The 25,965-nt window shown below is 38.0% G+C and overlaps 1 protein-coding gene and 1 long non-coding RNA gene across 3 annotated transcripts in view; one reads left to right on the forward strand and one right to left on the reverse strand.

The window, feature by feature from the left end:
- The window catches only part of NPSR1 (neuropeptide S receptor 1), a 195,977-nt gene that overhangs the window by 88,180 nt on the left and 81,832 nt on the right, over positions 1-25,965 (forward strand). The window lies entirely within an intron of this gene.
- LOC103095037 (uncharacterized) overlaps positions 1-25,965 on the reverse strand; it is a 133,067-nt gene that overhangs the window by 69,849 nt on the left and 37,253 nt on the right. The window contains exon 3 of one of the 2 annotated variants that reach the window (XR_008913330.1): positions 1,999-3,469. The exons of the other annotated variant lie outside the window; for it this stretch is intronic. This is a non-coding gene — a long non-coding RNA (uncharacterized LOC103095037). Of the gene's footprint in view, positions 1-1,998; positions 3,470-25,965 lie in introns of those variants that run through there. 2 annotated transcript variants of the gene reach the window in all.

Here is a 25,965-nt window from a genome sequence, read left to right on the forward strand (position 1 = left end):
CCAGCAGTGCTATGGCTGGATCAAAGGGCAAACAGTCTTTTATCGCCCTTTAGGCATAGTTCCAAATTGCCCTCCAGAATGGTTGGATCAGTTCACAACTCCACCAGCAATGAATTAGTGTCCCTACTTTGCCACATCCCCTCCAGCATTCATTACTTTTCATAGCTATTATGTTAGCCAATTTGCTAGGTGTGAGGTGATACCTCAGAGTTGTTTTGATTTGCATCTCTCTGATTATAAGAGATCTAGAACACTTTTTCATGTGCTTATTAATTGTTTTGATTTCTTTGGCTGAGAACTGCCTATCCATGTCCCTTGCCCATTTATCAATTGGAGAATGGCTTGATTTTTTGTACAATTGATTTAGCTCTTTGTAAATTTGAGTAATTAAACCTTTGTCAGAGGTTTTTATGAAGATTGTTTCCCAATTTGTTGCTACCCTTCTGATTTTAGTTACATTGGTTTTGTTTGTACAAAAACTTTTTAATTTGATGTAGTCAAAATTATTTATTTTACATTTTGTGATTCTTTCTAAGTCTTGCTTGGTTTTAAAACCTTTCCCTTCCCAAAGGTCTAACAGGTATTCTATTTTGCGTTCACCTAATTTTCTTATAGTTTCCTTCTTTATATTCAGGTCATTCACCCATTCTGAGTTTATCTTGGTGTAGGGTGTGAAATGTTGATCCAAATGTAATCTCTCCCACACTGTCTTCCAATTTTCCCAGCAGTTTTTATCAAATACTGGGTTTTTGTCCCAAAAGCTGGGGTCTTTGGGTTTGTCATAAACTGTCTTGCTGAGATCATTTACGCCAAGTCTATTCCACAGATCCTCCTTTCTGTCTCTTAGCCAATACCAAATTGTTTTGATAACCACTGCTTTATAGTATAGTTTGAGATCTGGTACTGCAAGTCCTCCTTCCTTTGCATTTTTTTCATGATTTCCCTGGATATCCTTGATCTTTTGTTCTTCCAAATGAACTTAGTTATGTTTTTTTCGACCTCTTGATTTTAAAGCAAAAAATATTATGTCTAAACCTTTAAGCCATATCTCTCTGATGTTATGGGTAGAGTCCTCCCTCTTCTTGTCTGCCATGCTAGGAGATGCTGTACATGCACTGTACATCCATCCTAAGACCAATGTAGTTACTCCTGGTGTTTAGGAGAACCATCTCTTGTCTGAGCAGAGGTATGAGTCTGCCAATCAAAGAGGCTTGACAAAGGAAACTCTGGAAAAGCATAATTTAGTGGAAGGGAGATGAAGTCACTTTCTTCCCTTGGAATCATAGACTAATGAGGCACTAGATCTGGCTCTGGGATAGCATCGCCTACTGGTGGAGAAGGCAACTAAGAGAGATAGCCAACCATACAGACTTTTCTCTCCCTTTCTTTGGCATACTTTTATTACTTAATAAATAATTACAAAATTAAAATGCAGTCCCCAGAGAATTTTAATTAAAACAACCCCAACACCTTGGACAATGGCTTATCTTTAAGGACTCTCAAGCCTTCCCAAAACCCCCATTTTCATGGACATCCTAAGAAAAGTAGAAATGACAGTAGCTCATACTTTTATAGCACTTATAATTTTGCATATACTTTCTCCAAAACATCCATACAAAGCAGATAATGCATTAATGATTTTGCTTATTTTACAAGTAAAGAAGATGGAGCTTGGAGAAATTATGGAACTTAATTAACCAGGACTAAAGAACTAATAAGTGAAATAGAAACCAAACCCAGGTAATAGAATCATAGAATTCTAAGCTTGGAAAAGACCTAAATAGTCATGTAGTTCAGAGATTCTTAACACAGAGTTCATGTATAGATTTCAGGAGGAGTGTAATGAGCTTAATTATTTTAATATTTTGATAATTATTTCAATGTAATAGATTTCCTCTGTAATCCTATGTATTTCATTTTTAAAGACATAATTCTGATAATAACCTTTAACAAACTGCCCAAATTGTTCAAAACATAAAATGAAAAACCCTGATCTAGATTAATCTATAACCAAACAAATGTCCTTTCTGCAACCTATCCAGTCATCCAGGCTTTGCTTGAAGATCTCAAGTGAATAGAAATACAATGCTTCTGAAATCATCCCTTTTACTTTGTGCTCATTTATCTTGAAAGAAATGTTTCCTTATGCCAAGTTTGAATTAGACTTCTTTTGACTCTTTCTCCTGGTTGTACACTCTGGGACAAAATAGAACACATCTAAGCCCTTTCTCCAACTGATTGCCCATCACTTGGTTTAATACCTCTATTAAATCCCTTCTAAGTCTTTCCTTCTCTTAACATTCCTAATTTCCTCAGCCAATCCTCTTTATGGCCTAGCCTCGAGGTTCTTCACCACGCTGGTTGTCCCTCCTTTGAACACTCTCGTTGTTGTCAGTGTCCTGCCTACACATAGTATTGAGATCAGAATACACTGTTGCAAGGCAAACATTACACTATGCCATTCTGACTCTCAAAGAGGAATAATAAAAAGCAGTTAAAAAAATAGAAGTAGAACGTACCTCTGCTTCCAGAGATGTGGGTATTTAAGTGTCCCATATTCTAGTCAGATGATTCTCTCGCTGTGCTGGCTTAGCTCTCCCTTTCTTTGTTCTTTAATATTTCATAGTCTGCAGTGAATCAGCTCTCTTTGCCTCCTGGAAGCTCAGAAGGGGGTTTAAGAGAAGTGGCTTTGTGAGTAAGTTTATTTCACACACCCAAAAGGTGTCATTGCCATCATTAACTAGAGATGACTCAAAAAATCTGAGGACAAGGGATTGCCTCTGGAAGAAAGGTCCTGCCCCCTTTTTTAAAGAGGTAGAAAGACCCAGAATGAATTCACTTTACTGTGAGCCATCTCAAAAAAGCCAGCACTACTGACAGGGGTTGAGGCAGCTATTCAGTTTGAAGTCATGTTTCTCTCACCAGGAAGAAACTCTCATGACAGCAGGAAGCAGTGGAATGATTAGAATTAGTGTTCCTAGAGCTAAGCATCCAGTCCCTCCAGGCTGGGCCACAGCAGTATCTTGTATTCTTATATTCCAATTCATACTATGCAGTAGGCTTAGAAACTATCAAAATTCGTTCCCCTAAATTGCTGAGATTCACAGGTTCAGCACCAAAGACAGCTCCCATCAAGGAGATTGTAATCATATAAATAGGATGCATAGTGAAAACACAGGAGATGCCATCATATTTTTAAATTTCATGTTGTAAAATAATAAAGATTTTTGCCGCAAATATTTTGTAAATTTGTATAAATTTCTATATGTCACTTTTAAGGAAAATATCTCCATCAGCCTTTTACCCAAAAAGCCAATGCGGGCAGGATTGGAGAGTTCCAAATCCTACTTTCTCTTCAGAGAAACCCAAGGAAAAGATTCCATCCTTTCCCTTTCCTCAGCTTCTCTTTACTTAGTGCCATTAAGTCCTCCCCCACAGCTCCCAAGGCTTCCAGTTCTGATGTCCTTTTCTGAAAGACAAAATGGAGTACCAGAAAATAATCTGGACTTTGAGTCAGAAGAACCTTACTTTGAATCTTGTCTTAGACATTTACTAGCTAATTAATCATGGAGAATTTGCATAATTTCTGTTGATTTTTTTATGATAGGCATAATACTGATACAACCTATTGCATGGGGTTGTTATAAAGGAAATACTTCACAGAACTTAAAGAGCTCAATAAGTATGAGCTTTTATCCTTCCTTGTTCTTAATTACCTATCCCTACCCCTTCTCCCATCTGGATTTGCCAGTCCCTCATCCCTCAGTGAGAGATGCTTTGGGGAGATAACAAAAAGCAGCTCATCACAGATATGGTCCTTTGTTCAAGATAGCATGTATTTTTGTCTTCTAGTAAATATGATAATAATCCAAATTAAAATCCAGATATCTTTATAATCTCCTAAAGAATTAATTCTTATGATGAGAATTTGAAATTTGTAGAGTCACAAAGGAGAGACTTTGGGACAATGAGATTGTACACAAGTCTACAGATTCTATTCTATACAAATTACACATATTTTGTATCATCTCTGACATAAAGGTGGAGATGGCACAGTGATGACATAAACAGCCACAGAGAACCCTTTAATATGTACAGCAAGAGAACCCAAATACATATACCGATGCAAGGTCATAGGGAAGGTTCAAATAATGTAACAGTCAAACCCTGCCTATAAATATCTATTAGTGAAATCAGGGAGGATATATGGAACATAGGAGCTTGGTATATGTGAATCTTAAAACTGCTCAGACTCTCCTTCAGAAGATTTGATTAAGCTGTTCCCCATTTTTTAACAATGGAGGTACTTGGTCAGGAATGTATTGAGAACTTTTAAAATTACTCCACCCTACTCAGACAGTGCCTTAGGGGAAGATAAAGTTGCAAGCTCCTGATTGAACAATGAAAGTCCCCAACTCATACCTTATAGTAAATCTAGAACCTTAAGCTAGGTCTATTTTTAGATCTAATACAAAAGGTTGCTAAGTACATATAAAGGTTAAATTAATCACTAAAAGGTCAAGCAACTTACAAAAGGCAAGCTTAACAAAAGAGGTGTGAAGTACCTAAGAAGATATAATCTAACCAGAGAAGGGGAGAACTAAAGAAAATGTGAACTAAGAATGGGCAGTCCTGGGGAAAAGCGTCTACTGTGATTGGTAGATGTGAAAATTTAGGGGAGGTGACACAAGAGAAAATTTCTTCAAAAGGATGGGGAGTTCGAAATTGAGTTAGTTGGAGTTTGGGGTTTTGGGATTGGAAGTTAGTTTGAATTGGAGTTCGGAGGTTTGGAGCCTGCTTGAAGACGATCTTGTGGTGAGTGATAAAGACTGACTTGCTCTCCCTTAGGCTCAGGCCTAGGCCCTTTCTACTATTTTCTCTTTCTCTCTCTCTCTCTTTCCTTTAATTCTTTCATTTGTATTCATTAAAATCTCCATAACAAACTTCCGCGTAAACATGGCTGCAATCTAGATGTGACTTGCTTCCCCTCCCCAGCACCGAACAAAATAGACTACCTCAAAAGAGCATAAAAATTACCTTTGGAAGAACTGAGGGACTCCCCAGTACCCCACAGAAACAAAGGTACATGGGGTTTGAACATTTCCACACTATAAGGAGGAGGAAAAGCTTGCACAAAAATGTGAACTGAGCCACCCCTCCCCCCACCACCACCAAACCAGAATAAGCTATCAGAGTGCTCACTGGAACTGCGATTGAGTGAGGAGCATCTCTGTTTTGGGGGGAGGGGGCACACCAGGGTCCTTGAGATCTAAAGACTGCAAGGAAACGACCTCTCAAGGCGGTTTCATGGGAAAATCCTGTGCTGAGCAAAGCGGCGCTGAGAGACTGCGCTGAGCAAAGGGGCTTTGAGAGGCTGCGCTGAGCAAAGGGGCAACCATGGTGAGAGGCTGCACTGAGCAAAGGGGCGGCTGCGCTGAGAGGCTTGCTGACCAAAGGGGCGCGCAGAGGCACTGAGCAAAGGGGCAGTGGCAATGAGAGGCTGCACTGAGTAAAGGGGCGCTGAGAGGCTGCGCTTGCGCTGAGCAAAGGGGCACTGAAAGGCTGTGCTGAGCAAAGGGGTGGCTGCGCTGAACAAAGGGGCGGCCACGCTGAGAATCTGAGCTGAGCAAAGGGGCTTCTGCACTGAGCACAGGGACTTGCACTCTAAGAAACCCCGGAGGCTGGGAAGAACTAGTCTGAGGCAACCTAAATTCACAGAAAACCCAACCACATCACCCAGACCCCAGACCAAAAAAGAAAGTGGAATAAAACCACCAAAGGCATGGCTTACATGTCCCAAAACCAAGCCTCCAAGAAGAAAGGGGGGGGAGTGATTATTGAAAACTTTTAAGGAGGGAGTACCCAAGGAAAAGAAGAGAATGAGGATGAAATCCAAACAAAAATCAGAACATGCCTCCCAAAATAGAAACTATCCACAAGCTCTGGAAGATCTCAAACTGGAGCTCACCCAAAAGATGGAAACCTTCTGGGGGAAAATGGGAGAAAGAGATCAGCAGTCTGATAGATAAGACTTCAAATTGGAGAAGGAGTTGGAAGCATCTAATAGAAGGGTAGACAAAGGTGAAAAGCAAAACCAGTCCCTAAGGATCAGAATTAAGCAACTAGAAGACAGCGAGCATGCCCAAAAGATGGAAACCTTTTGGAAAGAAAAATGGGAGAAAGAGATCAGCAGTCTAGATAGACAAGACTTCACAATTGGAGAAAGAGCTGGAAGCATCTAATAGAAGGGCAGACAAAGCTGAAAAGCAAAACCAGTCCCTAACGACCAGAATCAAGCAAATGGGAGACAACAAGATTACAAAACAGCAAGAATCAATAAAGCAAAGCCAAAAAATTAATGAATTAGAAGAAAACATGAAATATCTCACTGAAAAGGTCACAGACTTGGAAAACAGAGGAAGAAGAGACAACCTCAGAATTATTGGTCTCCCTGAAAAACCAGAGATAAACAAAAACCTCGATGCTATTCTACAGTAGATTATAGAAGAAAATTGCCCACATGTTCTGGAGCAAGGGGGCAAAATAGAAATAGAAAGAGTTCATAGAACACCCTCTATACTAAATCCCCAAAAGACAACCCCCAGGAATGTAGTTGCCAAATTCAAGAGCTTCCAAGAAAAGGAGAAAATCCTACAAGAAGCCAAGAAGAGGAGCTTCAGATATAGGGGGGCTCCCATAAGGATCACACAGGACTTAGCAGCTAAAACACTAAGAGACCGCAAAGCATTGAACACGATATTTAGAAAGGTAAGAGAGCTGGGTCTCCAACCAAGAATCAACTACCCAGCAAAACTGACTATATACTTCCAGGGGAAAGTATGGGCATGCAAAAAAATAGAAAATTTCCAAGCATTTGCTAAGAAAAGACCAGAACTTAGTGGAAAATTTGACATCTAAGCACAGAAAGCAAGAGAAACATGAAAAGGTAAATATGAAAGAAAGGGAAAAGGAGATAAGTCTTACCTTTTTCTTTAAGTCAAACTCTCTTCTATAAGGACTACATTTATATCAAATTATATATATTAATATGTGGGGAAAATGTATTGTTTAACTCTCAAAAATTGTATGCATCATAAGAGTAGTTAGAAGAAACATGAATAGGGAAAGATTGGAGCATCAAGAAGATTTGGTGAAAGGGGGGGGAGAAAGAAAAAGGGAGGGAGGAATCGCCAATAATACTAACATTTACTTCAAGAAATGGGGGGGGGACTAAATAGAATAATCTTTCCCATACAAAGATACACATGGGAAGGGGAGGGGAAGATCTCTCAAATGAGAAGGAGAGGAAGAGAGCATGAAGTGGTATTTCTTAAACCTTACTCTCAGTGAAATCAAATCTGAGAGGGAAGAACATCTAGATCTGGTGGGATCCTGAATTCTATCTTATCCAACAGGGTAAGAAAGAAAGGAAAATCAAGTAGTGGGAGGGTGGAGGCAGTATATAAAGGCAGGGAAGGAGAGGGGGGAGGGGAAGGGAGAATAAAAAGGGAGGGGCTAGAAAGGGAAGCATATCAAGGGAGGGGACTAGGGGGACTGACCTAAAGTGAATCACTGGTTCAAAAGGATATAGCTAAAGAAGAAAGGTCAGAACTAAGGGAAGTTATCAAAATGCCAGGGAATCCACAAGTAACAATCATAACTTTGAACGTGAATGGGATGAACTCACCCATAAAATGTAGACAAATAGCAGATTGGATTAGAACCCAAAACCCTGCCATTTGTTGTCTTCAAGAAACACACATGAGGTGGGTTGATACTCACAATGTTAGAATTAAAGGATGGAGTAAGACCTTTTGGGCCTCAACCGATAGAAAGAAGGCAAGAGTTGCAATCATGATATTGGACAAAGCCAAAGCAAAAATAGACCTGATCAAAAGGGATAGGGAAGGTAAATATATTATGTAAAAAGGGAGTATAGACAATGAGGAAATATCACTAATCAACATGTATGCACCAAATGGTACAGCATCCAAATTCTTAATGGAGAAACTAGGAGAATTGAAGGAGGAAATAGACAGTAAAACCATATTAGTGGGAGATGTGAACCAACCATTATCAAATTTAGATAAATCAAACTAAAAAATAAATAAGAAAGAGGTAAAAGAGGTGAATGAAATCTTAGAAAAATTAGAGTTAATAGATATATGTAGAAAAATAAATAGGGACAAAAAGGAATGCACCTTCTTCTCAGCACCACATGGCACATTCACAAAAATAGATCATACACTAGGTCACAGAAACATGGCAGTCAAATGCAGAAAAGCAGAAATAATAAATGCAACCTTTTCAGATCATAAAGGAATAAAAATATTGATCAGAAAGGGTACATGGAGAGCCAAATCAAAAATTAATTGGAAATTAAATAATATGATACTCCAAAATCGGTTAGTTAGAGAAGAAATCATAGAAACAATAATTTTATTGAGGAAAATGACAATGGTGAGACATCCTTTCAAACCTTATGGGATACAGCCAAAGCAGTACTTAGAGGAAAATTCATATGCATGAGTGCATATATTAACAAATTAGGGAGGGCAGAGATCAATGAATTGGAAATGCAAAGAAAAAATCTTGAGAATGAACAAATTAAAAACCCCAGAAGAAAACTAGAGATCCTAAAAATTAAGGGAGAAATTAATAAAATTGAAATTGATAGAACTATTGAGCTAATAAACAAGACTAGAAGCTGGTACTTTGAAAAAAACAGAGAAAATAGACAAAGTACTGGTCAATCTAATTTAAAAAAGGAAAGAAGAAAGGCAAATTAACAGCATCAAGGATGAAAAGGAAATTAAGGCAATCATTAAAAACTACTTTGCCCAACTATATGGCAATAAATATCCCACCTAGGTGATATGGATGAATATTTACAAAAATATAAATTGCCTAGACTAACAGAAGAAGAAATAGATTTTTTTTTTACTTTTTAAACATTATTTTATTTGGTTATTTACAAACATTATTCATTGGAAACAATGATCATTATCTTTTCCTCCCCCTCACCCCCTCCCACCACCTCTCCCATAGCCCATGTGCAATTCCATTGGGTTTCACATGTGTTCTTGGTTCTAACCCATTTCCATGTTGTTGGTATTTGCACTAGAGTGTTCATTTAGAGTCTCACCTCGGTCATTTCCTCTCAGCCCCTGTAGTCAAGCAGTTGCTTTTCATCGGCGTTTTTACTCCCACAGTTTATCCTCTGCTTGTGGATAGTGTTTCTTAGATCCCTGCAGATTGTTCAGGGATACTGAATTGCCACTAATGGAGAAGTCCATCACCTTTGATTGTACCACAGTGTATCAGTCTCTGTGTACAATGTTTTCCTGGTTCTGCTCCTTTCGCTCTGCATCACTTCCTGGAGGTTGTTCCAGTCTCCATGGAATTCATTGAAACTATTAATAAGCACATTAAAAAGTGCTCTACATCTCTTATAATCAGAGAGATGCAAATCAAAACAACTCTGAGGTATCACCTCACACCTAGCAGATTGGTCAACATGACAGCAAAGGAAAATAATGAATGCTGGAGGGGATGTGGCAAAGTAGGGACATTAATGCATTGCTGGTGGAGTTGTGAACTGATCCAACCATTCTGGAGGGCAATTTGGAACTATGCCCAAAGGGCGCTAAAAGACTGTCTGCCCTTTGATCCAGCCATAGCACTGCTGGGTCTGTACCCCAAAGAGATAATAAGGAAAAAGACTTGTACAAGAATATTCATAGCTGAGCTCTTTGTGGTGGCAAAAAATTGGAAAATGAGGGGATGCCCTTTAATTAGTGAATGGCTGAACAAATTGTGGTATATGTTGGTGATGGAATACTATTGTGCTCAAAGGAATACTAAAGTGGAGGAATTCCATGGAGATTGGAACAACCTCCAGGAACTGATGCAGAGCGAGAGGAGCAGAACCAGGAAAACATTGTATACAGGGACTGATACACTATGGTACAATTGAAGGTAATGGACTTCTCCATTAGTGTCAATGCAATGTCCCTGAACAATCTGCAGGGATCTAAAAAACACTATCCACAAGCAGAGGATAAACTATGGGAGTTAAAACACTGAGGAAAAGCAACTGCTTGACTGCATGGGGGAAGGGGATACAACTGAGGAGAGACTCTAAATGAACACTCTAATGCAAATACCAACAACATGGAAATGGGTTCGAGTCAAGAACACATGTGGTACCCAGTGGAATCGTGCGTCGGCTATGGGAGAGTTGGTGGGAAGGGGGGGGGGGGAGGAAAAGAAAATGATCTTTGTGTCCAATGAATAATGTTTGGAAATGACCAAATAAAATAATGTTTAAAGAGAAAACAAAATCTCCATAAAACCCAGCTTACTTGGGTATTTTCATATTTGGGAATTTCCCATGGCGACCACTTAATTTTAGATTTTAAATCAAGACACTAAAAATTATCTTTACAGTTTGGCCAAAACCTTTACAGTTTTGGCAATTCACAGTCTTGACAAATGACATTTTCACAGTTACATATAGAAGAAAGAGGACTAGATTTAGAATCAGATGACCTGGCTCCTATGGGGCATATTGGATAGTTTCCTTATTGAAGCATGGTCATCACAACAATCAAACCTCTTTATTCACAACTCCATAGATTATGAGAGAATTGAGTGTATGAAACATCCCATCAATTAATTGAAGGCCTGGTACCTTTTCTGAGCAGATTGCAACTCCCACAAGGTTTCAAAATCTAGTCTTGGTTTTCAGTGAGGAAATCTACTTAAGCAAATGACATTTATATAAACAGCTAGTCCAGATATTGAATTGAGACATTGCCTTTCTCATGACCCTGAGCCATGACAAAGCCAATAGGAGGATAGATAGCAAGAAAAACAACCACCAACTTGGGGGATAGGAATGAAGGAGAGGAAAACAACCTGTGGGTTAATGAGTTTATTTATATTAAAAGAGTAGCAAACATAAGGAACCTAATAAGCAAATGAAATTATGTGCTTACTGCCCATTTCAATTCAGAAATGATGCAGACATAATGGCATGGGTTTTGAGCAGGGACTCGTGTCTAACACAATGAAGCAAATTACTATCATTCAGGAGGAAAGAAAACGTCCCTGGGCTTTGATTCAGAATGAAATTAGCTCACACTTTCCATGTGTATTTTCTGTAGGCGTCAGTCAGACCCTCTTTACTTTCTGGCAAACCAGAAACAAAAAATGGAGCTGTCTGCATCAAGGCAAGCTTCTTTTAGGGCTGTTAAGTCAGTAATGGAGCAGAATTCCATTGTGTCCTTCACTTATATGATAACTGAGAATTTGGTCCCCTGTGCTTTATCTTTTACTGGCATTTTCAGAATCATGCTCTGGCAGGGATACATTATTTTTCTGCTCTTTATTCTCTAACATGAAAGTCAACTTTAAATGAAGATGAAGTAGAAAAATATGGCACGATGTCCCACAATCCCAAATTTGGGTGTATAGGATGGTGTTAAGAATCCTAGCCTGTGAAATGAGAAAATTGGGGTCTGACTCCAATTCTGCTGCTATCAATATGATATTGGATAAGTGGGTTTTCTTTCCAGTTTCTTCAACTCTTCATATTTGGAATGAGAGAATTAGAACAGGTAATCATAAAGATCTTGTCAGGCTCTAAAATTCTATTCTTCCATTCCATTTGCTCCATTCCATTCATTCCATCCCAGCCTGATCCAATCTATTCTGCTATTTTATTCTATCCTATTACATTTCATATCATTCTCTTCGGTTCTATTTCATTTCATTATTTCCTAGCCCACTGCATTCTGTTACATTCTGTTCTATCCTGTTCTATCTTATCTTACATGATTTTCTTCTATTCTATACTAACTCCTTTCTAATCTATTCTAATATAGTCTATCCCAATATGTCCTATTTTTCCCATTAAATTGTTATACTCCTTTCTATTCTATCCTGTCCTATCATGTCCTATTCCATCCCATTCTACCTAGTCAGGTCAGACAATGTAGTTTAGTAGTTGTTCAGTTATGCCTGACTCTTCATAACCCCATTTGGGGTTTCCATAGCAAAGATACTACATCTGTTTGCCTTTTCCTTCTCCATCTCATTTTAAAGATGAAAAGAGTAAGGCAAACAAGGTTAAGTGACTTGCCCAGGGTCACATAGCTAATAAGTGTCTAAGGCCAAATTTGAACTCATGTCTTCCTAACTCCAGGTCTGACACTTTCTACGCATGGATAGAGAGGCAGCATTAAAATCAGAAATGTTGGGATCTAGTCCTTCCTGTACCATGGGTTGGCTGTGTGACCCTGGGCAAATCATTCAATTTTCAGTGATCTAGGTCAGTGGTGTCAAGTTCAAATAGAAACAGATTTATAAAGGCTGCTTATTGACTTAGATTTACTATGCATTTCCAATTATATTTTAATGTATAGTTTGTTGTGCCAGAGAGTTTTATAGGCTTCAAGTTTGTCACCACGGCTCTAGGTAGCTCTCAGATTAAATGTTGTAGAGAATGTGCCAACCTGCACTGGTAAGGATATTTTCCTCAACTAGAAGCACCCTGTACCAATGAAAGCAAATGAATCCGTAGCTCATGATAGGAGTTGAGGGATGGGATGGGAGACAGAGGCCAGAGTGAGGAGGTATGGCAAAAAAAGTAACTGTAGAGATATCTCTTCTCCCCAGGATTACTGGGATGGTGAATGTTTTGGCCATAGGAAAACATAAAGCTCACCCACTAGAACGTTATCTTTTACATAGGTGGAAGCCTCACCTAGACAATGAATCGTTGAAGAGACAACGGCAAAAACAGCAGTCCAATAGCAGCATTTATATAATACTTTAAGCTACGTGAAATGTTACACATCATGTCTCATTTGATATTGTCTATCAAACCATATATATGCTCCAATAAGCGCTCTAGATGGGCTATATGTGTGTCTGCATCACAATTGATTGGCAGAGAATCAGAACCTGAGATAGGTGAGGAGGAGATGGCCTGAGGGCACTCATTGCTCTCAGTGAGTTGAAATAAAGCCACCAAATCCAGCCAAGAAAATTCCAGGTTGGTGGAAGAACTGACAGAGATGAACATTGCTTATCATTAGTCATCTCTGAAAAATCTCAAAGAATAAGAAAAGTCCTGGAAAAGTGGGAACAAGTGAATTTCACAGTATCTAAAAGGGGCAGAAGAAGGGTTCTCCACACCATCAACCAGTGTACTTAGCTTTGATTCCAGACAAAATTCTCAAATTGGGTGTTAAAAGGATAGTAGGGAGCATCACTGTGAGTAATTCCTATGAGCCAGCATGAGTCTATCAATAACTAGCTATGACAGACTGGCCTTGCTTCCTTTGTTTGCAGGATGACTAAATCATTAATTCAGGGGAATGGTGAGATTATAACATATCTGACATCCAGGGAGGCACTTAACAGAGTTCCTTATGATCCCCTTATGGACAAAAAAAGAGTGACATGAGCTAAATGGTTGGGAAGTAAGATGGTTTGGAAAACACATTGATGACTAGGCCAAGAGAGTGTTGATGGAGAGATTGAGGTCCAACTTAGGGCAGGTTCCCAGGGGTGAATCCTATGAACCTCTCCATTGTCTTATATTGGTGAGGTAGGGAAAGGGAAAATCTTCCCAATATTTTTGCCAATCATTTGGACAAAGCTATGGATGGTATGATTATTAAATTTGAAGATGATATAAAATTGGAACCAATAGCTACTTTTTTGCTATTAGACATTGCTCTGCATATCTAAATCAGGATCCAACGTGATCTCAAAATACAAAGGGTAAAATAATAATCTGAAATTGAGGATGGAAAACTACAAAGTTCTACACTTGGATTAAAAAAAATAAATTCTATGAGTACAGGATGAGGGAGACACATTAAGTAATATTTCATATAAAAAAACTGGAGAAGTGACTCACTATTGGCTCAGACTCAAGCTAACCTGCTCTTATGGATAGGGTCTGGACCTATATTTCACCAATATAGAGGAAACTGCTGGGTAAAGAAACTTCCTTGGAGTATTGAGCAGTTAAGTAACTTTCCAAGGGTAAAATAGCCAGTGAATGTCAGAAGCATGACTGGATTGTTTGTCTTCCTGGTTACAAGGCCAGCTCTCCATCCTTTTTGTAATAGAAGCATTGTACTCAGAATGAAAGAATTCCTAGTCCTGCTACACTCCCCCATTAGGCGTGATATGAAATATTGTGTTTGGTTCTAAGCATTACAGTAAAGGAAGGATTTAAGAAGTTTTGATGTATATTAAGAATGAAAACAAGAACTTGCCATATAAAGGTCAATTGAAGGAATGAGGATAATTTGGCCTGGAGAAACTATACTTCTCTAGAGTTAAACTAGATCACCTCTAATATCTCTTCCAATTCAGGAAGGAGAGTTTCTAGTTTGAGGTGAATGTCTTCAGTGGGCTTAATGAAGGAAGTGACATCTCAGTTAGACCATGAAGAACTCCAACAAGTACAGATGAAGAAGAATCTAGGGCAGACCAAGAGGAGGTTATGAACAATGATTTTTGGTTCTAAAAAAGTGAAAGGACTTAAGTTAATGGTGAGACATCTAGTTTGACTGGAGGGCACTGTACAAGTTGTTTGTCCCTCATTTTCAAAGAGGACCCAAAGACATCAATGTTGACTTGTATGTGAATTGGATTTAAGTGAGGCACAAAGTCATCAGCCTCACTCTCTTTTCCAGAGCCATCAAAGGACAAAAGTCAAGACAACTGATGGTGGTTCAGGATGCACTGGATAACCTTGGCATCTTCCCTGTCCAACCAATCTAAACTTGCTTAAGCTGCCTTCACAGCTGTTGGAATATATTGTTTTCACTCATCCCTTCCACCAATGGAAGTCTTCACATGCCTGGGGTAGACAACCCCATAACTCACTCACAGGTTTGAGGCTTGTTGCTTATCTCAACCTGGTTTAGCTCACCTGCAGAGAAGATTTATGAGTGTATGGCCACTATGCATGCTATAGCTCCTTGGAACCACAGGTGAGAACTGAGTGGCAGGTGGACACCAAAGGAGGAAATGAGCCCTGAGAAGAACTTGGCAAACCCCCACTTCAAAGGTACTAGTCTTCCCTGAGCATCCATATAGTTCCTATACAGGTAGGGGTATAGGATGGGCTAAGATTTAAAAAGTAGACTGGATCCAGATCAAACATTGCCTTCATTGTCAAAACAAGGGTTTGGGACTTATTATAAGAAAAGAAGAATTTAAAATTGCCTGTGGTACATAGACTCCTCTCCCAGAAAGGACTAGCCTGCTTATCTGATATATCCTACAACCCCAAAGCACAAAAATCATTTTATGTTTCCTGACTTTTCTTTCATTTAATTATCCTGCCTAACATTTCAATTAAGAAACTCAGATGGGTTAATAATCCTCCTTTTTAAAGTGAAGGGTTAAGGATTTGCTAGTATTATTTCAGCTTTCTTTCCTGCTAATACTACCTGAAATCAGCTCTACCAAGGGAACAAGAAATTTGATATTGTTGGTGGGGATGGGAAGACTTCAGTAAGATGTCACAATGCAGGAAGGGACTGGGGGGGGGATATATTATTACAACACTGATTACCAGTGGATCTGAGGTGAGGGGAACCAAAAGGGGAGGCCCTTCCAGTAAGATGTAAAATTGAAAACTTAATAAAATTTGTCTATAGAATCCCCAGCTTTCCAGCTCCATGTCTTTGGATTCAATCCTTCAGTGAGCTCCAAATTCATAGTCCTCTCACATCAATTCACCTCCTGATCCTAAAACTGATGTCACAGTACAAGAACCATTCAATCCTGTGCTTCATGCATCTCCAATAGAATGTTAAACTGAATTTCAGAATTGAATTCATGAATCATTTCACGTTTATATTTTCATCCCAAGTGCCAAGCACAGTGCCTAGCTAGTAAGACATGTTTAACAAATCCTTGCACATCCATCATTCTCTTTCTCTCCTCTCCTCCATTAAAATGCTTTGAAGAAGCTGTCTGCACTTGGGGTCTCCATTTCCTTTCATCTCATTTTCTTCTTAACCTTCTACAATTTGACTTCTAACCTCATCATTATACCTAAACCAAATGTTCCAGAATTACCAGGGATCTTTTAATTGTTGAATCTAAATGCCATTTCTCAATACCTCATCTTTCTTCACCTTTCTGCCATACTATTAAACTCATCCTGGATACTATAGCCTTTTAAATTTTCATGATACTACTCTCTCTCCTAGTTCTCCTCTTATCTGTCTGCTCTGACCACTGTGACTGCTCTATTTCCTTTCCTGGCTCTTCACCAAAGCCATGTTCATTAACCATGAGTATTCCCCAAGGTTTGTCCTGGATTCCTTTCTCTTCTTGTTCTATATTATCTCACTTAATGAAATAGCCAATTCTCCTGGTTTCAATTATCAACTCTATGTAGACAGTTCTCAAATATATATGGTCATCCTAGGTCTTCCACTGAGCTACAGTCTTACATAATCAACTGTCCTTTGGATATTTTTCATTGGATGTTCTGTAAGCATTACATACTTAACATGTCTAAAACAAAACTCATTATTTTCCCTAAAAAACCTTCTCCTCTCCAGGCCCTTCCTATTACTATTGAATGTATCACCCCCCCCCTCCCTAGGCTCAAAATCTCGATGTCATTATTGACTCTTCATTCCCTATTTATCTAATCCATTTCCAAATATTGTCATTCCTACCTTCATTAGCTCTCTAATAGATGTTTCCTTTTATTCAATCACATGGTCACCACTCTACTGCATGCAGGTTCTCATATACTTTCTCCTGGACACTTGTACAAATGAGATCACAGGTCCAAAAAATACCAAAACTCAGTACCAACTCGATTATTTCTAACAGTCACCAAGTAAGCTAGGTAGGTTTAGAACCAGCAAACCTTGCACAACAGGAAATAGATGATATTTTATTTGAGTCTAACCTACCAATTTCCCCTTTCTGAAGAAAGACTAATCAAGTCCTTCTATTATCCACAGTTTGAGTGCATCAATTTTTCTGCATCAATTTACAGAACATTCTTCTTTGACAAGTTGATCAAGCCCTTGTGAGATACACAGGAAAAGTAGTAATTATGCTCACAATTCTCAGTCATGGAACTTGTCCCTGCCATTCTCCTAGGACCCAACTAATATTTCACTCTAAAATGAAAATTTCAATGCTATAAAAATTAAGGTTAAACTAGTGGCTCCAGGAATTGCTTCTCTCAAAGTACACATGGAAGAGAAGCAGTGACCATATTATACAAAATAGGAAATATCTCCTTGACCGGCACATCAGATATTACTTCCTTCACAAAGACCTGGTTCCATCAAGAATCCTCCCTCTCTGTCATTCCTTTTAAATCTGTCCCTTTCTACTGACTTCTTCCCCAATGCCTAAAATGTGATCAGATTTCTTCTATCTTAAATTTTAAAAATACTACTTTCTTAGTCCTACTACTCTCTTGCCTTGGTCTAGATGATAGGGTTACTTCACAGTTCAGAGGAAGGAACTGTTCAGGTCATTCACCCTGAGGATTAAATGATAAAGAATGCAAAGATATTCAAGTATCATTGACCAGAAAGGTACCTCTAGTCTTTAGGGCTTCTGAAATTGAAGTATATATTAAGTATGACCAACTATAAGAACAACATGTAAATGGAGCCATAGGTGGGAATTAAGTGCCTCAACCCCTTTTGTTACCAAGTCATATAATGTCACCAAAGGAAGAAGTGGACATAAGTTGAACCAAGTAGCTCAGAATACTTTAAACACTTATGATTGGTCAGTCTCCAATGTAGGGACAGTAGAGACTAGATTAAGGAAACCAACATTTGATAAACAATGGGTCATAGGGTAAAAAAAAAAACAAATATGTCACCCATAATTCCATACCAAGACTTACTGATGATCCTCAACCAGGTCTAGTTGTTTGTCCCTGGTTCAAAGTCTTGATTTAGCCTTCCCCTGTTATCCCTCTACTTTAAGTGATACAATAAGGATTACCACATCCTTCAAGCTAGAGGATTGTCTTTTTCCTTAACTTCACCACCATGTCTACAATCAATATCTTCACGTCTTTTTCATCTTTTATACTTGCTCTTCAGCACAGTTTGGTTTCCACCTTCAATTCTATTGAAATTTAGTGTTCCGAATTCATCATTTATATCCAGTCCATTGGCATTAAATAATCTCTGTCCTTATTCTCCTTAACTTCTTTGTAACTTTGACACTCTTGACTACCCCTCCCCAACTTGTTCTTGACAATTCTTCTCTAGGATATTGATAATAGGGATTCATATTAATTTTTTAAATACTATGATGGCTAGCACAGAAGCTGGATATATAAATTCTCAATATAATTTGTCATTACATTGTTTTGAATAAAATGCAGTTGGATATTATTTTGATTATTTCTTCTATTATTGTTTTCTTTTTCCTTGTTAATCTTTTTTAAATTTTGTTAACTTTCTTTCAAATGCCATAGTTGCTTTTCTTCTCAGAAAAATTCTCCCTTGTTCCATATTCTTTAGGGAAAAGAAGCTTGCAAAGGTAGTTCAGTTTATTAGAGTGATACCAATATCTACTTGGACTTTATAGTCACCTATGACCTAAAAGGGGTGCAGAGTCAAAAAATAGATATTAGAAGATGGCTAGGCTAATCCATAGACAAAATCCTGCCTTAAGAGGAAAATGGTAAGCAATAACAAGCCTAGATCTAGACAACATTGAAAAATAAAACTTTGTTCAGTTATTATACTCATTATTCTTTGTTGCTCTCCCCTCCCCTTTTCAAGGTACTTCTCATTGCTTGATGAATATAAGAGGTATTTCATACTTTATAACCCATTATAATCCTCTTATATACTAGATATTTATTTGATCATTTAATATATTATATATATTTATGTCCTAGGTACCTGAGGCTCCCAATGTGAGATCTCAACCAAGTATGACCTTGCTTGTCAGTGCTTCATGCTTCAAAATTTCCAAAACCTTAAATCATGCATTAAAACTTGCCCATCCTTCCCAGTCTCTCAAGGAATTGTTTTAAAAAATGATAGTCCTGGTATGTTCATAGTTTCATTTTCAATTCTTCTTTTTCCTTTGTATATGTAAATGTTAATGTTACTGATAGATGTCAAATTAATTATAAAGATATCTATTTTAAAATGATGTGAATGAGAGACTTCTAGATATCTAGATATCTAGCATATCCCAAATGCTCTCTTTTAAACAATCTAGTATCATGGAAACATTAAAAGAAAATTCATCTAAAGATATGTATGTGTGTATGTAGTAAATATAAAAATATATGCATGTGTATATGTGTGCATGTACATGCATATGCTTATGTATAATAAAGAAAGGTGGAGTTAAGATGGAATATAATTAGACAAGTAGAAGTCTTGAAGGGGTACCATTGCTAGAATGTCTGCAGTTAAAAAGTATTTTTTTAATTTTATTTTTATTTGTTGTGAGCTTGAAAATATCAACAAACATAAACATTTCCCAGAGAGAGAACCAAAGATGACTGAATATGAAACCGTGAATTTTCTTGGGTTTTTTTGGTGAGGGGAGTTAATCAAAAACAAGGTTCAGGGTAATTTAGTCATCAAGACAAGTTGTGAATTAATCATAAAAATGATTAATGTATAATCAAGAAGACAACACATGCTTGGGGTTTATTAACCTTAGTAGAAATGATGGCTGGAATAGCAGAAAGATAAGGCTGTCTGAAATTGACTGTGGCATGAGCACCATAGATAGTTCCCAGTGCGACTTGTTACTTAGCTCAGACACATTCCTAATCCTACTCCAGCCCTGCTACTTGTTAACAGTGAGCTCAGGTCTCTTAAAGAAAGTGTTGATCCTTTTTCTCATTTCATAATAGGTTGAAAGGCAGAGCTATATGCTCTCAGTAGATCCAAACTGACAGGTTTGAGTCTCCCTTAGTGGGGGGGCTGATTATTTAGGGTCTTTGGGCTCATCTTCATCAATCTTCTTCACTGTAGATCACCTTCACATTCCTTGGAGACTAAAATTCCAATTGTTTTAGCTTTCTTCAAGGCTTTGGGTAAAGAGCTCTATTCAACGTGCCAAAATGTACCAATATCAAACATCTTAATAGGTCTTTGGGAGTGATATTTTAGGCAAACTGTATTTTTAGGTTTCTCTAATCAAAACACTGAAATTTAAAATTCCTTTCCAAGAATTTCAAACTATGCTTGATTCCTGTAAAATAACAAAATAGCACATCCTTATTTGGATTGGTTTCCAAATCTTTCAGATTGACTCTTGACTCTGCTTTCCTAAGGTATGAATTTCCAAGGCAAAAAAAGAATTATCATTGATTAGATCCATTAAGTAAAAGAAAACTGAAGAATTTCTGAAAGGAATAGACCTAATCTCTGTTCAAAAATACTTTAATGGTTCCCTATCATCTCCAGGTTTAAATGCAAACTCCATGAACATTTTAGCTTGTCATCTAAAGTTCTCCACAACTCATTTCCAAGCAATCTATCCAGCCTTATTTCATGTTATTTATTACCCTGCATGTCCTCACTGGTCTTGATAATATAAAGTACCAGGTATCCCATTATACCAGAGATAAAAACAGACCTAACAAGATGGCACTTAGACATTCTTTTATTATTTTTATGAGTTTTTTAAATTTTATTGATTTCATTTAATTGATTAATTTAGAGCATTTTTCCAGGACTACCTAGACATTCTTAATGAACATGTCTCCAGGATGGATGGATTCAGTATATTCCTGATTCCTGACAGAAGTGGGAACTGTGGATGTCATGATAGTATCAGTGATCTTTGACAACTGTAGGACTAGAGGAAAACAGATGTTGCCTTGATTTTCAATGAAAATGCAAGAGAGCAAGACATCCACACACCACAAGCAATTACTTTAATTCCTTGGGAAACTCTGTATTATTAAAGAAGTGGCTTGTTAACATCTATTTTTACAAAGTAGTAGTTACAGAGGCAGCAAGAGCAGGTCCTACTAGGCAGGCCAAACACATTTCTTTCTTTTTTCATTAGCATGGCTACAAGATCAGAGAAATTCTTTAGATCTAGTTTACCTACATTTTATCAAATCATCTCACAAAGTCTCTTATGTTAGCCATGTAGGCAAGATGGAGTAATTTGGGCAAGGCATTAGTCTTTTGGGGGTTGATTCAGAACCAATGAATCATATGATGAAAAAGTAATGATTCAGTATTAGCTCTAAAGAACAGCTTTGGGAGAGTGAATGGAGAATTCGTCTTGAAGAACTTATTTCAGAACTCACCTTCTATGTATACTGGATGTGTGACCTTGGGCGAATTATTAACATCAGCCCCTTGCTCTCATCCCTATGAAAATGTTTGAAGATCATAAGTTGAAGAATAGCTGTTGATCTTCATTAATAAATGGAGGGTCTTCACTGGAAGTATCCATGAAGATCAAATCAAAGATTCTGTACAAAACAAAATCTGATTGAACCTAGCAGATTTCCCCAGGGATCTCTCTTTGCCCTTATGTTTTTCAATGTTTTTATTAATGACTGGGATGGAGATGTGGATAGAAAACTAGCTAAATGTACAAATGGCATGAATTTGAATCTGAGGCAGGAAGGAGTAACATTATATAAAAAATGCCATTCCTTATAACCAGAACTATCATTTCTTTCATGATTTAACATTTTCAAGGTGCTTTTTCATGCATTTTCTCTAATCATCCTGGAAATCCTGTGAGGTGTATACTACAGGTATTGCCCACATTTAACCACTGAGAAAACTGGGGCTCAAAGATTTTAGGTGACTGGTTCATGTTCTTACAGCTAGTCAATATCTTTGAATCAAAATCAGGCCTTGGATGACAGAGACAAGATCCTTTCATCACATCTCTGCACAAATCGTTCCTCATACCTGAAATGTACTTTTTTCTTCCCTGTGACTCCCAAAATCATTTTCTTCATTTACGGCTCAGTTCAGGAAATACTGCCTCTAAGAAACTTTATCCAGTCTCCCAGTAGTCAATGCTTTCTCCCACTTAGTAAGGGCTTAATAAATGTTTGTTTACTAACTATTGATAGACTTCAAATTATTTTGAATGTGGTTATCTGTTTCCCACTTATCAGGTCCCTTAGAGAAATGTAAGTTCCTTAAAGATAGGGATTGTTCCCTTTTTCTCTTTGTATCACCAATACTTGGCACAATGCCTGGTACACAGTAGGAGCAAAAGAACCATTTGTTTGACTGAATTTTCTTTTCCATGGAATACAAGCATAAATTCCACTTCCTCTCCCAGACTGTTTCAAGTTAACTCCTCTGACTAAGTTTAAAAAATCTCATTAAAAGAGGAAAAAGCATATCCACTCTCCCAGTATGAGCTCAAAGCCCATGTGAACTTCACACAGTGAAATCACTCTTTATATCCCACTATGAGTTGAGTAATCTGCCCTCCTGCTGGAGTGGGAAGGAGAAATTGCTGAAACTTACATCATTTTTATTTTTCTAGTTAAAAAAACATCAGATCCTCATGCACTCAGTGCTTTAATATTGAGAGAGAGAGAGAGAGAGAGGAGGAGAGAGAGAGAGAGAGAGAGAGAGAGAGAGAGAGAGAGAGAGAGAGAGAGAGAGAGAGAGAGAGAGAGAGAGAGAGAGAGAGAGAGAATTTTTCTTTATTATCTATCAACTCTCCATGGGCAAGTCAAGTGCCTCTAGGGAAAGTTGAGAGTAAGAGGCTTTTAAGTGGACTTGGTCATGTCCTTAAATAGACCTATTGCTTTTATTTATTTGAGGGACCCAAGAAAGTGAACTAGTGGCATTTGTGACACATTAAGCTTAATTGAAAGGGCCTTTCTGGGAAAAGGCTATTTGTAAAAGTAGAACTCTAATGAGATTTAACCTGATTAGTGTTTACCTAATTGATCAATAATGACTAGGGTGGAGGGCATCTTCTGGGGATTAATAAAGAGCTAAGAGTTGATAGATTAGACTATTAAACACAGATCGGGGTAGGGGGAGTTAATTTTCAACAATGGCACAGTGCCAGGATGATAAAGCTTGCTTAAAGGAGACCGAAGAACATAATGTAAGAATTTTCTCCTTTGAGATGCAGCTTTAATTGCCATCTAAGTACATGACATTGGTTAGGAATGGGAGCCCAGCCAGCTCATGAAATTGCTCAAATTCAATCTTAATATTTCATCCCATTTGGAATGTCCTTTGGTGCATTGATGTAAACAGAAAAGAGAGCAGGTGTCTTTGCTCTGTGACCTCAGACAAATGGAGAAATGAATGGAGCCTAGGAAAGCTAGCATTTGAAAATATCACTAAGCCCTTCAAATAACCCCCCTTGGAGCAAATGATTTTTCCCCCACAATGCCCTTATGGAAAAGGCTAGAGCTTTCCTCAAGGTGTCTTCAAGCCATAGTTGAAATTATTACCAAAGCAGCCTTAACAAAGTTAGAGGACCATAAGGGATCATAAAATTCTTTTGAGTCCATAAGAGATTCAAAGGATGTTACCAGAAATTATGTTTTAAAATATTTATTTTAGCTCACTTTCTAGAGTGTTCCCCTTGGCCCCAACCCCACTTAGGAGCATCCAGAAAAGTCAGCTTCTTCTATGGAGAAGGCTGCAATATTAGTCAGGAGCCTGGTCTTGAACAATGATTCACTAGTTCTGGCCATAAGGGGCAAGAACCAAGAAGTGGAGAAATGGGGTAGGGGTATAAATGAGAGAAATGGAAGATTCAGAAATTTGCATAAAGAATGAAGAGGAACCAGAATCATATGATTCTTATGATATATATGTATAACTTTAATAATTTTATAGTACTTTAAAGATTTCATCTTGTTTTGTGTATTGGAAATTAATGTGACAGAGAAGAATGAGTATTTATTATGGAGTCAGTAAACGTGGGTTCAGGTCTGAGCATGTCACTAATTAAATTCCTATCACCTTCAGGATTGAATATAAAATTTTCTGCTTGACATTCAAAGCCCTTTATAACCTATCTTTCCCCACACCCACACATGCCTTTTCAGTCATTTTCATTGGCTCGCCCTCATTCCTGGAATGTTCTATATCTCATCACCTATGGGATTCCATCTTTCTTCAAGTTCCAACTAAAAACCCACCTTTTACAGGAAGCTTTCCCAATCTCTCTTAATTTTAATGCCCTCTATCTATTGCTTGTTTCCCATTTATACTGTATATGGCTTCTCTGTATGTAGTTGTTTGCATATTTTCTCTCCTATTAGATCATAAACTCCTCAGCAAAGTTTTCTTTCTTTGTATAATGTATACTAACTGACTGACCACTCTGCTACTTACTACTTCTGTTATGCGGAGGAAATCATTTGACCTCCCTAGGTCATAGTTTTATCTTTAAATGATACAATTATACTAGATGACCTTTGATGTTCCTCCCAGCACCAGATCTGTGATCCTATAGTCATTATTTCATTTGAGCACCACAGCAATCCTGTAAGGTAGTGTACAGCTATTATTGTCCCCATTTAATTGAGAGGAAATTGAAGCTGAGCAATATGAAGTAATTTGCCCATGGTCACACATGCTAGTGAATATCTGAGGCAGATTATGAACCCAGATCACTCTGCTTCCAAAGTTTAATATTCTGTTAAAATGGACTAATATTTGTCCAAGACCAGACAAAAGTCTAAGGAACCAAGTGTAAAAATAGGTCCAGGCTTATATATCCAGCATATTTCCCAATTTGACTCACTTTCATGGAGACCTTGGCTCAGCCATTATGACCCTAAACTCATTCCAGTTCTTCTAGATCTTGCCCATGAATTTCAGCTATGGACAGCTCCCCACAACTCTCCATATTTTCCCCATCCAAAATAGCTGAATTCCCACAAGCAGGAGTGGTCACCCTCAGAAGCTGCAGGCAAAAACCACTTGCTTAAGACCTGTTATTCAGCTGTCACCTAGCAACTCTCTGCAAAGGGCAGGCAGCAGACACTCAATGAAACAGTTTGCCTTTGGCATATGCCAACACAAGAGTGAATAAGTCCTATGTGGACTTCACTGTTTCCTTAAATAGACCTAGTACATTTCATTTAGTCAAGGGACTTAGGCAGGGAAAAGCTAGTGACATTTGTGCAAAGATGCTTTCTTGGGCTGTGTTGGGGGGGGAGCTATGAAGAGAAAAGGTAAAATTTAATGAATATTAATTAACAAAGTCTGATATTTGCCTCATATCTTGCAAATCCAATACCAAGGGAATTAAATTTAAAAGGATGGAGGAGAGAGAAAATGTTTATGCATGCCCATCAAGACATCACAGAGAGCAGCTAGCTACATTGGAAGGAAAAGAGGAACAGAAAAAAAAAAGCCCAGAAAGTCACAGAAGATGACCATCGGTAAAAGTCACGGCTTCAAATGTCTCAATAGAAACACCCCAAGTTTTAGCTATGAGAAAGAAAAAGAGAAATTTGAGAACAGCTCAGAGGAATGAGTTTGACCTCATGGACTTCCCTAAAATTTGGTGGAATGAAATCTATCACTAGAATGTGTCTCTAGATGCATCTGCCTTTTATAAAAGAAACAGGATATGTACAAGTAGGCTAGCATTCTATATTATGCTCAGATAAGGAAATTCAAAGACAAGATGGGAACACAGCAAAAGGTGTTTGGGTAAAAATGAAAGAAGGGAGAAATAGGAGTCTTCCTTTCAACTACTCTCCTTTCTTGCCTTCAGAGATACCACCCTGGCCTGGTTCTCTTCTTATCTCCTGTATCCATCCCTTTTTTTTTTCATTTTCTCAAAGAGAATGTTCTCCAAGGCTCTGACTTCACCTCCTTCTCTCTCATCTTTTTATTTTCTCCACTGGTGGTCTATCACGGCTATGACTTCAACTACAACCTCTAGACAGAGGATCCTCTGATTAATGTCTCCAATCCTAGT

Source organism: Monodelphis domestica, chromosome 7 (assembly GCF_027887165.1).
Source record: "Monodelphis domestica isolate mMonDom1 chromosome 7, mMonDom1.pri, whole genome shotgun sequence".
Classification (NCBI taxonomy): Eukaryota; Metazoa; Chordata; class Mammalia; order Didelphimorphia; family Didelphidae; genus Monodelphis; species Monodelphis domestica.